The sequence below is a fragment of the Gymnodraco acuticeps genome, unplaced genomic scaffold (genome assembly GCF_902827175.1).
Source record: "Gymnodraco acuticeps unplaced genomic scaffold, fGymAcu1.1, whole genome shotgun sequence".
Classification (NCBI taxonomy): domain Eukaryota; kingdom Metazoa; phylum Chordata; class Actinopteri; order Perciformes; family Bathydraconidae; genus Gymnodraco; species Gymnodraco acuticeps.
This window is the reverse complement of record NW_022989953.1, coordinates 372508-387602: the sequence shown is the minus strand read 5'-3', so window position 1 is coordinate 387602 and position 15095 is coordinate 372508.

The following is a 15095-nucleotide window of genomic DNA, read 5'->3' as shown; positions in this document are numbered from 1 at the left end:
CTGGCGTGTGACACACGCTTTCACTCTCAATCTCACGCTCTCACGCTGCCCAAACTATTCTCACGCCAAAAACAAGATGAACCGGCGATCGTTTTTGCTTGGTTATTTACAATGTTGAGTTGACAGCTGCTCAAGCTGTCGATCCGCTCCCTCCCCGCCCCCACCACTCTTAACGTTAACAGACAGCAGAGCAGTGGGAGACGGTTGGTCAATCCCCGACCCGTATTGCGCATGCGCAGATCTAAGATCCAGTAGAAATTATAACAAGTAAAAGTCTACTGCTTATTGTTCTACTAGGCCAAAAATAGAGTCAACGAGTATATGAGAGTGAGAGTGCGTTAATTAATATATTTGACAATTTGGAGTAAGTCTGTAGATTTGTTTGTGTGTGTGTGTTTCATGTATAGGCCTCTCACGAAAATGTATTTTGTTGGATACATTTTCCCGGAAATTATTGCGATAAACGATAATATTGTCGGCACCGTTGTATGACCATTTTAGACCACTGACATAATATAATATATAATAATAATTCAAGTACATCCTTTCAAACTGCTAGTCACATCCTCATGTAAATGTAAATGTATCGAGGTCAGAAAAGTTATGGAGTTCATTTTTATTTATCCTACGATAAGTCATTTAATTGCTTATCGCGACAGGCCTATGCACACAATAAAACAGTGGAAACAAACATGTGTTTGACATTCATTAGTGAATGAAACTGTGTGCCCTTTATAGTCTGTGTCCAATATTGTGTATTCGTATATATATCCTATATATAGGCTAAGGTCCCGCTACTGACATGATAGCAGTCATTTAGTGCGCATACAGTATGTGTAATTAAACCCATGATATCAAAATCTCACTCCAGCCAGGTACCCAGAGTTGGCAACCCTGGGTTAACATGTATAATATTATCATTTTACTCACCGAAAAAAGCTGAGAGTAGACTTCTTGGAAGTTCTGTTAGTACATTCAAGCGCACAGCACGACATTTTAATTGTCTGGTATTTGTAACAATATTCCCACAATCACCACGAACACGGCTAAAGCTAAAGGGTCAAGTACAGTAACTACGACTAACTAACGTTGTAGCCTCTATGGTTGTAGCCTAGCAGAGTGGACAAGTTGCTGTTAGCTGACAGTGAGGCACGTGCCTGTCCATCAAAGTGACCACGCCCTAATTTATGCAAAAACTTTAAGACCTAATATAAATAAAAGGGTCGTGTTAGAAAACAATTCACTCACAGATCCATAATCATGAAGGTGTAATCTAACTATATCGATAATAAAAATGTATGGAGCCAGGGGTAGAAACATGTTTTTTTCTGCTGTAAAATTGGGCATTTTAACATGGGGGTCTATGGAAATTGCTCCTTTCTGCAGCCATCGCCTATTGGCCAATATATGAACTGCAGTGTGTGGCACTTCCGTATTGGCTTCCCGGCTCTTCCCCAGAGTTTGCCGCTTGGTCGTTTCCCATCAAGCATTTCGCTTCCGCAGCCCGTGGAGAGGAACTGCGCCGCCTCACCGCAAGCCCCCAGGAAGCGCGCCGGAGTCTAATGAGAATATTCGTAGTGGCCAAACGACGGTACTACACTTCCGTTTGGTTGCTGGGCCCGGAAACACTTTTTCCCATTGACTTACATGGGGAAAGAGTGGTCTGTAACTCGTTGGATAATTTTTTTTAAACTAAATAAACAACCCAGTATGAAGACTTGTATAGCCCTTATTAAAAACATTCGTTCCTCAAGTTGTAAACATTTGCTAATAACGTTATTCTGAGAGTTATTTCCCTCGGCATTATGAACGCGCATCTAACCCACGGGACCGCGCTGCCCGGCACGTTCATGTGATGTGACGTGTTCAGCACCTCCCCCTTCACACGCGGTCACGTTCAGTGTTCACTGTCACGTCACTGAGGCTAAAGAGACAACGCTTTATACAGTCTATGCTAACAACCGACAACAGTTTGCTCCAAAAGGTAAGATACGAAAACATGTTTATTTTCTAACCTGCCTCCTTAATGTCTGTATGTAATGTAACATGTTCTCATATAAAAGAGTAAAATAAACCAAACCACTCATCAGCAACCGCTACTGTGGCTAAGCTAATGTTGGGTGTTTGCACAGTAATTTTCCATACTTTTCATAGTTAACCAAAATGCTAGAAATGTATGCATGCCAGCAGTTCTGCAATGTTAACTCTGTATGCATTAGCTAACTTTCTAGAAACCAGACTTTGCATTTATAATTCGTTTTATATATATATATATTTCTATTTAAAATCTATAAATGTGAGATGAAAAAACTAAAAATGACATATATTTTTAATAACTAATTTCCAATGCAATGTCCCTACCATTGTAAACGACGATGTATACAGAATCTTCAAGAACACATATTATTTTAAAGAGGCGTGAAGAGCTAATCATTTGTACTTTATTTATAGATGGCAGAAATAGCCGGATCGACATCCAGAGAGGAAATCCTGAAGGAAAGTGGGCCTCCCGCCATACTTGGACAAGGTGCTGTATAGTTTTTATAAGAATTTGTATTCATTTTGTTTCAGTAATTTTTTGATTGCATACCCTTTACTTTCATATGGCAAAAACAAATATATTGTACCTTATTTTTACATCTGATGAGTGAAATCAGTTGATTGTGACCTTATCACAAAAAGTCAGTGACTTGATACATCCTGCTTCGTAATAATGCATGAAATCGTCATGCATTATTTAATGTAATATTCATATATAATCTTAATCCTTATAAAGTTTCATCATGATTCTATATACAAGTATAGAGTTATATGTAATATACAAATTAAACTTGTGTAGTCTTAAAAATATGATGAAAATGATATGACAACTCAGGCTACATGTACCGCCTTTTTCTAAAAGATGATCACCAGTAACCACTTTTTCAATATATTTTATTCTATCTAGGTCCCAATGTGTGGATAATAGGGAGCAGCTACGTTAGACGTGGGGAAGAAAGAGCCAGACACACCATGGGAAGCAACCTGGGTCTCAATTGCCGTGTGTGGTGGTTTGGCAAGGGTGGTCTGAGGTGGAGGAACCTTCTTCCCTTTTTCTATTAGTCCTTGAGAGGAAGAACAGTCCCGGATGTCCTGCTCATCCACTGTGGCGGCAACGACCTTGGCAACATCAAAGGTGTGGAGCTTGTCACAGCGATGAAGCAGGACCTGCTTTCCCTCAGTGACAACTTCTCAGAGATGAAGATAATTCTATCTTCTATCAATGAGAGATGTCACTGGAGGAAAGCCAATCCGGGAAAGCTGAACAAGGCCAGAATCTGGGTGAACAGAGAGATGGGTAAATGTGTTAGTGGTTTGGGTAGAGTGTAAGGCATCCTTGCATTAAGTTTGACTGCCCTGGCATATTTCTAAGAGATGGAGTTCATTTCACCAATTTGGGAAATTATATGTTTTTAAGTAACCTTAAACAGTCCCTTGAGGCTACAATCTAAAGTGGTTCTGCATTTTGGATTCTAGCCTCAACAGGATATGTATATTTAACAAGAATAACTTTTAAATTTGACAGGGCAGTCCTCCTTGTAAGGATGTCTTCACTTACTCACACTATTTTTTTTAAATGTGTAATTTAATTTAATTGTTCACTCACATTCGGTGTTCTTCCTCTCTCTTAAAGTTTAGTCCCCTTGTCTTTTTCTCTCTTTCCTTCACTCATCTTAGTCCCCTTGTCTTTTTCTCTCTTTCCCTCACTCATCTTAGTCCCCTTGTCTTTTTCTCTCTTTCCCTCATTAATCTTAGTCCCCCTGTTTTGTTTCTCTCTTTCCCTCACTCATCTTCCCCAGCCTCACCAGCCTCACCCAGCTGTGGTGTGTCTGTTCTCTTTCTTCTCCATTTTGGATGCTGCCCAGGAGGAAGCGCAGCCACTTCAAGACACTGGTATGGGCCTACGTGCTGACGACACAATGTCAGGATTATTATGTCATGTCACGTTTCTATGTCTAGGTGTGGGTGTTTTTCCGTTCTCCTTGTCATGTTTTCCTCCCTGTATATTGTCTGGTCTCTTTTCCCTGTGTTTTCATGTCTGTCGTTAGTTCCCTGGTGTGTCTAATTTCCTGATTGTTTTCACCTGTCACTCCTTGTGTGTCTCCTGTGCTCATCAGTGTCAGCCCCGCCCCTGATCGTTCCCACCTGTGTCTAGTTACCCTGTGTTTAAATTCCCCTGTCTCCCAGTGTTCAGCGTCAGTTCGTATTGTCTCTTGCCATGGTCAGGTCTATGCTCTTTTATGCTCAAGAATAGTTTTGTTCCTCACTACGTGAGCGATTTTCCTTTTGGTCTCATTTTTTGTCATCTCATCCTGAGATTAGTTAGTGACCTTTTTTTGTTCATCGTGTTTTATTGGAAAAATAAAGTATCTTACCAATACTTTACCCCTGTCTGCAATTGGGTCCAACATCCTAAGTGCCTGAGATCGTAACAGACAACCGTCATCGGCCAGATCACAGACGGCGACGAGACGGCGTACAGAGAGGAGGTGGAAAACCTGACATCTTGGTGCCAGGATAACAACCTCCATCTCAACGTCAGCAAAACCAAGGAGCTGATTGTGGATTGCAGGAAGCAGCAAAGAGAGGGACACGCCCCCCATCGCCATCAATGGGACTACGGTAGAGAGAGTCAGCAGCTTCAGGTTCCTCAGTGTCCATCACGGACACGGCTGCATCACGGCCTGTTACGGCAGCTGCACCGCCCTCAATCGTAAGGCTTTCCAAAGGGTGGTGAAAACTGCACAGAACATCACCAGGGCGGAGCTGCCATCCATGGAGGACCTTTACTCCCAGCGGCTCAGGAAGAAAGCCCTCAGTTTATGTTTATGTTTATTTTAGAAATGTTTTGGCACATTTGTTCCTATTCTGCTAATGGTATATTGCAGGATATTTAAGTCTCCCATGTACTTTTTAAATTAATAATAGTATGTTCATCGTGATGTTTAACTTGTAATATTGTAATCATCTTAGTTAGAAATGCTGTTTCCACCCCATCCTCTGCTGCTGTATGATTTTATATATTGTTACTTAAAGTGCTTGTCTTTGATATTATAATGATTACACCAGAAAGTCACTCTTTGTGAGATTTATTTGTTCACATTTTTCCCAGCCACAAGATGATGTTCATTCATTGGAGGCCTCAAAGCTGGGTGAAGGTATTGATGCACGGATCAATGCAATCCTTTCCAACAGCATTCCACTATGGTTCGGGATGTCTGTAAAAAAAGGAGAAATAATCTTAAACCAAATAAGTGTCGCAATATAGGGAAACAAACTGACAAAAACATCAATTGGATCAGAATACATTTACATTGTTACAGCAGAAAAGAGCCAAAGACAGCCTAATGTTACTTAAAGTATGCATAAAAAAAGTATTAAAGATTCAAAACAAGAAATTTAAATTAAAAACAAATACACATTTCACAAAATACACATCCTGTAACAGTTTGGAGGATTTAGCAGCCTGGTATATTACACAGTTTTAGCGGCATATTTATATATATATATATATATATATATATATACACATGGTTGGTTTACAACAAGGAGTGTTGTACTGTGATATTGGTATTTATGGGAACATTTTACACCTTTCCTTCAAGTATTATATGTTTTAGTTACTTGTGGGCTACTTAACATGAATAATCACAGTTACTATCCTTTTACTCCATCACATTTCAAAAAGAAATAGGTTATTGTTATTTTAACTCCACCACAGTAATCCATCGTCAGCTTTACTTTTTAGATAAAGTTTTAACTCACAATTGATCATAACAGGCTTCAAGATATACATTTTTATATATTACCAAGTGGTTTCATGTACAACCCACACAAGTATCATGCTAAATGAAGCTCTGTTGCTTGGATATCACTAGATCCTGATGTCAGCGTAATATAAAAGTACATAACGATTGATGTGTAAGTTAGCATCATTTACTAGCTAGCCGCTAGCTGCTAACTGCCGCCTCGTTAATATAAATCCAGTACCATGCTGTCATGAACGCGCGGTGCTGTTACGTGTACGCAAATTCACGTGCTTAATGTGAACGAGCCTTTTGTGCGGTGTGGTTAAAGTTGCGCATGCGCTATGAGCGCACATACGGGTACTTCTCAGGCATGCCGGGTAATCTGTGACGTTTCGCTCTCTCAAAAGTTGGGCCATTTTGTCATCATGCGCTATTGAGCAACTCTCATAGGAATGAATGAGGCCCCGCCTCCCACGCTGTATCCAGTTATTATAGAGAGGCGAAGTCACGCCCATCTACTTCCGGTCCATGGGACCCCGGAAGCGAAAAATTATACATTGAATTCAATGGAGAGAGAAAACGTATCTTTTGATCCCGTTTGAATTGTGCCACAAACTACACATATGATGTTTGTCAATCTTAAACAATCATTTCCATGTCAAAAAAGTCACATTTTGTCGTAAAACTGTTGAAATATAAGACTATGAAAAATATGCGACTACAAAGACTACAAATCCCATTCTGGGTCGCGTAAGTGATGTCACAGGCGATAATGCTCCAAGTGGTTGGTTCACTTTTACAAGATGACTGTGTGCTTTGTACCAGGTTGTAATCACAAAAGTGATCATACCACTTGCTCGTTCTATCGCTTCCCGTCTGATGAAAGGACCAGGAGTCGCTGGATCAGACATATCAGGTAATATCATAGGTAATATACATGTTGTGCATGGAACATAGTCAAGTTAGCTACCTAGCTAGTAGCGAGCACGTTAGTTAGCATTACATTACTTAGCCTTGTCATTTTTAGTAGCCTTACCATGAAGTTATTATTTTATTACATGAAGTAAACCAAAATGTTAAACAGTAGCCAAACATGATGGTAAGTATTTCGTGAAACTTTTGAAGAGTAGCCTACTGCGCCCTCCACCGGGTGCTAAGGAAGCAGTTCAGGGAGAGTCGAAGGCAGGCATGGAGCTTTGCATGACATTCTTCTGGACGTGTTTCATTGTGATGACAGTGAGGGTGAGTCAATCTGTTTGTTGGAAAGACAGTCGTGTGCTTATTGAGAGAAAATTGTTAGAAGAGATAATTATTCAAAGTGTTGTTACTGACCTTTTTCTCTTTTATTTTCTTTACCACACCTGTAACTGCTGAGACGTTGAGGAACATGCACACTGACCTGCTCTGGCAACCTGATTTCCACTGTACGTAATAATTTGGTTATGGTATATTATTTATATACATCAAAGCAGGGGCGGATCTACCGGGGTGGCATGGGGTGGCAACTGCCACCCTAAACAATAGCCTTGCCACCCCAGCTGCCACCCCAGTTGGCATCTTTGTTTTGAAAGAAAAGTTGTGGCTCATCGGACATTTATGAGAGAAAGTCTCTAATGTCCGAGTGCAAGTGAATGCAGCACAAGATGCACGTCATGTAACCCCTCCCCCGGTCCTGGCGCGAGAGTGGAAATATGATTGGTGGCGAATTCACTTGAACCGGGGGACGGCGCAAAACGAGAAGCATTCGGACCCAAGCACTGAAGGAATGAGGTATTTGCGGTCTACAATGACAGAGAAGAGACTGTCAGTTTGGCTGTACTCAGCATTGAATCAAAACGCACTACAGCTGTTGATCTTAATAAGTTTGTGAGGAGTTTTGCTGAACAAAATAGTAATCGCCGCATTCAGCTGTAACAGACATGCCAACTTGATGCTCTGCTCACGGATGACTCGATGAGAATAACAAACTGTTAAGATGATGACCTTGTATGCGTGTATATATTTTTTTCTTTGAGGGGGTCTCAAAAAACAGTTTTAAGTCCTGAGAAAGTAAAATAAGACGGTGTGTAAAACTACACTGCCCAGCCAACAGAAAGTAACCACTTTGATTTAACTAGGCCAGTAGGTAAGGACCTTCCACTGGATAATAACTGCAGCGATGTTTTAGCTGAATACACGTTTAACCCTAACTGATGCAGTTAGTCACTTCTTTAATGTTTGTTCTTTCTGATGTAAAGTCAAGGTTGTAACTGTATATCAATAATGATATAATTACTTGTTTTCAAATTTGAAGGAGGGCGAGCAAGCATCTTGATGAACATTCATCATTAACTCCTCCAAAAAATATAGTTTATTCAATAATAAATGAATATGTGAATCATAATAGTTCTTCACTATATCTGTAAAGCGTCTTTGAGCACCTGTAAAAACGCTAACAAATTAAATCTATTATTATTATTATTTATTAACAGTGATTGACAACGGATAGGAATAATATGATTGTTAATAGTATCATATTCATTCAGACAAACATCGATGAGACAGTTCATTAATGTACTTATTGCAGCAGTCTGCATAGATTTGGTACCCCTGCTCGTCTAAGAGTAAGACAAACTCATTCAGTTATTGTTCAGTTAAAATTCATTAAATTACGTTTGCCACCTTATATGTAAGGCTTTACTGATGTGCCACAATAATATCACCTATGTGATTGAGTTAAAATATTAATATTGTGGCTTTCCAAGTTAACATTGATTGTAGGGGTGTAACGGTTCACAAACATTTCGGTTCGGTACGTAGGCCTACCTCGGTTTTTAGGTGACGGTTCGGTTCGGTTCGTTACGTTTTCGGTACAGCAGAAAAAATTATCACAAAACATGAAAACATTTTTTTAATTATTATTAAACTGTGACTAATGTATTCAAATAAATACAAAATATAGTAAAATAAACATTAAGGTGCAGCATTTCGATGAACTGAAATAATCTGTATTTGAACTGTACTAGTACCTAAGCAGCCAGCTTGACATTAGGACTTGCTTGTCATTGTATTTTCATGTTGTTTAAAGAAAGATGAACTTGTCCACATTGCTTGCTGAAATGGCAGATCTGCTGGCACTAACAATGCCTCCTGCTGTGGAGAACACCCTCTCTAGGGACAGTGGCAGCAGATACAGCCAGGTAGCGCTTTGCTAACATGGCAACATAAGGATACTTGGCGTTTGTAATAGCTTTGGCTCGGTCTGAACTCTCTGCGAGTGGTGGAGGCTTAAATGCTAGTGGGAGTTGGGTTTGCACTTCAGTCTTTTTTCTTTTGGTACCGGTGATATTCACATTCGGGTGATGCCTTTTCAAATGAGTTTGATGTATTGCCAGCCGCGTAACCAATGTTAGTTGAACAATGCCGACAAGCAGCTTTGGTTCGGTCCACCTGTCTTTGTCCGTCATACGTAACTGCGAAACCAAAATGTTCCAAAACCGGAGACTTCAATGATGCTGGAGGATTTTCGAGCTCAACTTTATCTGCGTTCGCCATTTCGACAGTTCCTCAAATTACTGACTACATTTGAACGCATCCCTGTGACCAGCTCTCATAGTATGCCTCTCGTCCAATGAAATGACTTGGTCGCTCTATGATATATACCTGAGATTACTTCCAGAAAGTTGTTCATGTTCTACATTTTTTACGTTCAACGCTATATTCGTTCGGTACACACGTGTACCGAACCGAAGGGCCCGTACCGAATAATTTCAGTACGGGTACCGTTACACCCCTAATTGATTGATATGATTGCGATTTAAATCAGCATATACTTCTGTCAGGGGATGCCACCCCTCAAAATCTCCTGCCACCCTCTTGCCACCCCATGAATATTTGTCTAGATCCGCCCCTGCATCAAAGGCACAATGCACCCCCCAGAGACACACATGTGTTGAGTGTGATATTTTGCATAGGTCATGTGAAATCATCTTTACATACTAGAAAACTGTAGGAGCGGCAACTTGTTTTGAAATTTTATTTTTAATATCCGATAATAAAGTTGATCTGTTTTCTTTATTCTTCTCTCTTCCCAGCTCCATCCATCACCATTCTCTGTTCCTGCAGGTCCTGCTTGCTAATCAATGCTCATATTTTTTTACACAATTACAAATGAAGTCATTGTATTGACATGAAGTTGTGCTTCATTCGGAGTCAATAATAAATTCATTCTGCCTTCAACTGCACAATGATTGTGGACTGCACCGACAACCATGTAGCTGCCCCCCAGTAAGATAAACCAAGCAAAGAGGGTCACCATCATGCCCAAGGACATCCAGCTGGCCCGCCGCATCCGCGGAGAGAGGGCTTAGACTGACCTGAGACCAGCACACCCAAACACAACGGCTCTTTTAAGAGCCACCTACAGTTTCAAAGAGTTGCAATCCTACGTTATTATAATGATTAAACTGGTTCATGTATCACTTAGTTTACTGAACCGTGATGAATGAAAGAAATTAGTGAGGTAGTGGTTTACTGAAGTTACAAAGACATTAATATATGAGTAACAGGTCAGTGTAAACACAAGCTTCTGTCAATTATGGATCATTCAAACTATTTATATAAAAATATGTAATAAAGTTCTAAAACAAGTATTCGGTATATTCCTTGATAGCTTTTGGAGAAGGTTGTTTGTAAGTTTACTAAAATCTATCGTTTCAACTGTTTCACTTTATAAAAAGGGAACCGGTGAGTAGAGTTTCTTTCTTTCATCATTGAGTTTCTTATTCTGTCAGTAAATTATCCAAATTAAATGTTTTTCATTATTTTAGTCAACCCTAAACAAATTGATTGTACCTTTTAATAATGACCTTACATGGTCGGCAAAGTTAAATTAACTTCAGAAAATCAAATCTGTTCTGAGAAAAAACTAATAAATGTTTAAAGATAGGAATTTGCCATCCCACTGAAAAACAGTCCGTAGAGAACAGTCAACTATTTTCATAAAGAATATATATATTTTTCAAAGTCAACTTTATTGTCAATCTTACTCAGTTTGTGTTTATAGACAGAGAGATCAAAAAGATGTTTAAATACAATTATACAATTTACAGATATGTATACAAATATATATATCCTATATACACCATCATGTATAATGATGGTGTATGATGTAGAAGGAAGTGTGGTAGATAACAAGTAAATATAGAGTTACATACAGATCCATGTTACAGCAAAAGATGGAATAACTAAGAAGCACGCAGTATAATAATAATTACATGCAACAATTAAATAACTGCTCAGCATCTCCACCACAATCCCAATCTGCTGTGTCCTGTTTTCCTCCCCTCTGCATAACACCCCATCACACATACGAAACACAACGCAGAGTCCGAGGGTGTTAAGAGTATGTTTATTTAAATGTCCTCCTCTCTACTGGCCAACACAGGGAGCATATGCTGGGTGTAGAATTTTTCCAGGAGGAGGAGATTTCCATGCCATGCAGGGTCTTTGGGGATGGGGATGATGATCGCCTCCTTCGTGGTCCACACAACAAAGTAGCAGAGACTCCGGTCTGTGATGTGCAGCTGCCCTTGGACCTGGTGCCAGTATGGGTGATTCTCCTTGAGAATATATGACCCACCCTCCTCACGAAGACAGAAGGATGGTAACTGGACTGCCTCCGCAATGGTCATGTTCCTCTGGCTGTGTGGACACTTCACCTCCAGCAGGGCAGATGGCTGCACAAGTCCATCGGGTGATGCTCCCAAAACACCCGACTCACTCACAAAGAGACCAGACTCGATTCGAACACTGTCACTTGATAGGCCTCCACAAAAGCCTTCACCCCTTCGGCCTCGTTTACAACCCCCCAGTTGACAGTTGGCGATGTCTCTGGCCAGTGGGTTGTATGTCTCCTCTCGCTGTTGGTAAAGTTGAGACACCGGCTGGACTACTTTTTAAGTGCCAGGCTTCCTCCACTGGCACTCAACATCTGTGGAGCTGATCTGCCACATGGCAAATATTGCCAATGCTGCAGCGTGGCTGCATTTGTACATCCCCTGTGCACAATCACAGACAGCGCTCTGCATCGCGCCATCGTCTCCCATGCAGATCTGTAAAAATAAAGTAAGTACCATTTGTTAGCATGCTATAATAGATTGAATGAGCAATAATACAAGGATGGTCCGGATCTGGGGGTGGGAGGGTTTATTTTTCCATAGTTTTGTCCTCTTGTCTGATTGTTGTTATTGTTTGTTTTTTCTGTATTTTTTGTAATTTGTGCTGTATTGGTTGTGATTGTACATTGTATTTTTCTAAATGTGTATGAATACATTTTTGAAAAACATTTGATCAACAATAAAAAAGGATTTGGTCAGGATCTAGACTCAGTGTGTAGTTTATTAATTAATCAATGCTCTCTACATTAGGAAAACACATACCAGTGTACCAGAGGGAGTCACACACAGCTGTGCCTAGATAACCAAAATCCTTGAATCTACACACAGCAAATAAACTCAAATGACACAACGAGAAAAAGGAGATCACACATACAGTATAGTCGATATAAAACTGGCCGCTTCAATCTGAAGAGCAACTAAAACAAAACACGGGAGTGTACCTTGTTCTTGTGAACACTAATGTTATCCACAGCATACACAGAGACCACGAATTTCTTAAGGAGAAAACTAGTTACTAAAACAAAACACGTTAGTGTACCTTGTTAGCTAATGTTAGCTAGCTGACATTAACGTTACACATTGCACTCATATTACTCACCGAAACCTTGTAAAGCCGGTCCCGCTGCTCTTACAGAACCGACTAACTCCCCTTTCGTGTATGTACAGCTCTCAACATGCCCAGACTTGTAGTGATGTTCACCTCGTTTTACTTTTCGCCTCATTCTGAAAGAAACAGGTGATATTTGCTAACGTGACGGCCGTCTTTGTGATGGTGACGCGTTTTGTGCGAGACCAGAGACCTGTAGTTCACTGAGCGGTTTCACACAAAAAAATGTGTAACTTCACAGTTTTACGACACATTTCTATTTTTTTGACTTGTAAAATGTTCTTTTAAATTGACAAACATCATATGTGTCATTCGTGGCACAATTCAAACGGGATCAAAAGATAACCTTTCTCTCTCCATTGACTTCAATGTATAATTTTCCACTTCCGGGGTCCCATGGAGGCTCCCGGAAGGGGAGGGACTTCGCCTCTCTATTATACATCCATGCTTCTCACCGCGTCTCGCTCTCAAGTCTGCGGGCGTCTTTGTCCCGTGAGATTTAACGTCTCATGTAGGCGAGCCTCCAGAGCAAGTCGGACAAAATGACTAAACACTAAACGCACTAGCAAGACGGCGATCGCAATTGTGCAGGCCTGCGTCGGTCTCGCTCGTCTCAAACAAGCCTCCTGTGTATTCAGCAGGATGTCTGCAGGAGGCACTTAGAGTAAAGTTGTTATATATCTAATACATATAATGGAACTGTTCTAGCAGTAAACACTTAAGAAAGAACATGCCAAGCTATCTGGTGTATCCAAGCGGCAAACTCTGGGGAACAGCCGGGACGCCAATACGGAAGTGCCACACACTGCAGTTCATACATGGGCCGCTAGGGACTGGCTGCAGAAAGGAGCAATTTCCATAGACCCCCATGTTAAAATGCCCAACTTTACAGCAGAAAAAAACATGTTTCTACCCATGGATGTAATAAATATTATTATCGATATAGTTAGATTCCACCTTCATGATTATGAATCTGTGAGTGAATTGTTTTCTAACACGACCCTTTTATTTATATTAGGTCTTAACGTTTTTGCATAAATTAGGGCGTGGTCACTTTGATGGACACCTACATGCCTCACTGTCAGCTAACAGCAACTTGTCCACTCTGCTAGGCTACAACCATAGAGGCTACAACGTTAGTTAGTCATAGTACTGTACTTGACCCTTTAGCTTTAGCCGTGTTCGTGGTGATTGTGCCTTTTAGGGAATATTGTTACAAATACCAGACAATTAAAATGTCGTGCTGTGCGCTTGAATGTACTAACAGAACTTCCAATAAGTCTAAAATGATAATATTATACATGTTAACCCCGTTCGCAGGGGTTTGTGTGCTTGGTAGCTTAGCTTGTTAATTATTAGCCAGCTAAGGACGTAACCCTTTATGCATACATATACATTTTAGTTTATGATTCAGCCTTGGGTAAGACTTTTATAGTCTATGGCTATGACGCCCATAATGCTAAACGGGAGCAAATGTTAATAGGGGACCCAATTATCCCAGTGGTGGCCTCCGGAGCTAACGGAGCCGCAGGGGGCTAGCTCCAGCCGGCGTCCCGGAGCTAGCCCACTGCGGCTCCGTTAGGTCCGGGCGGTGGAGTCCGTCTTTTCTCAACGTGTGAATGACAAGCATTAAGAATAACAAAATATAGCTAATTCTCTTGCAGATTGTCTCATTTGATTATGAATGTAACGTTTATATAGGGGAACTACACTGTTAGCAGTAACTTGGTATGCATGTATTTCATGTTAGCTTAGCTTCTTAGCCTGAGCTAGCTCTGTTTACTTCCAGTTCGGAGGCAGCAGGTCCCGCCTCGGCTCCGCCTCTTTGCCCTTATTTGGAACAGGCGGGATTAGACTCTGACGTCACAGTCGAGCCGTTAGTGGCCGACTCCGCCTACTAAGGGCTTCACGGCAACTCTGCAGAATGCTATGGGTGACGTCACGGACACTACGTCCATTTATATATACAGTCTATGGGTGTATCAGAAACAATGCGCGGCGTGTTTTGGGAGGCGTGTGGCGCAGTGGTATAGAGCGTTGGTGTTCGGATCAGGGGATCACAGGTTCAAACCCCACTGCAGTCAGCATGTCGTTGTGTCCCTGGGCAAGACACTTCACCCCAAATTGAGTATGTAAGTCGCTTTGGATAAAAGCGTCTAACAAGTAACATGAAATGTAATGTAATATGCTCTGTGTTTACATTAACAAGCATGCTAACACTCAGAGCTAACCATGGAGCTAACACTATAGGCTACTGGAGAGAATATGTGTAACGTAATGTCCTTGTCTCTGCGAGAGAGAAAGGATTGAGCTCCATATTGATTCAGAAATAATGCTTGAAGTGGATGGGAGCATAATATGACATTTAATCACCGCTGAGTTTCTCCTGATATAAATCTCTCTCTAGCAGGGGAATGCTGCGTGACGCTACAAAGGGGCATGGCCAGCAGCAGAAGTTCAATTTAAAGCAGAATCAGCCTTTTTGGAACAGGGCTGCAATAGAGGGGTATGAGGCTGGGCTACAATGGGTGATCTGTTTGG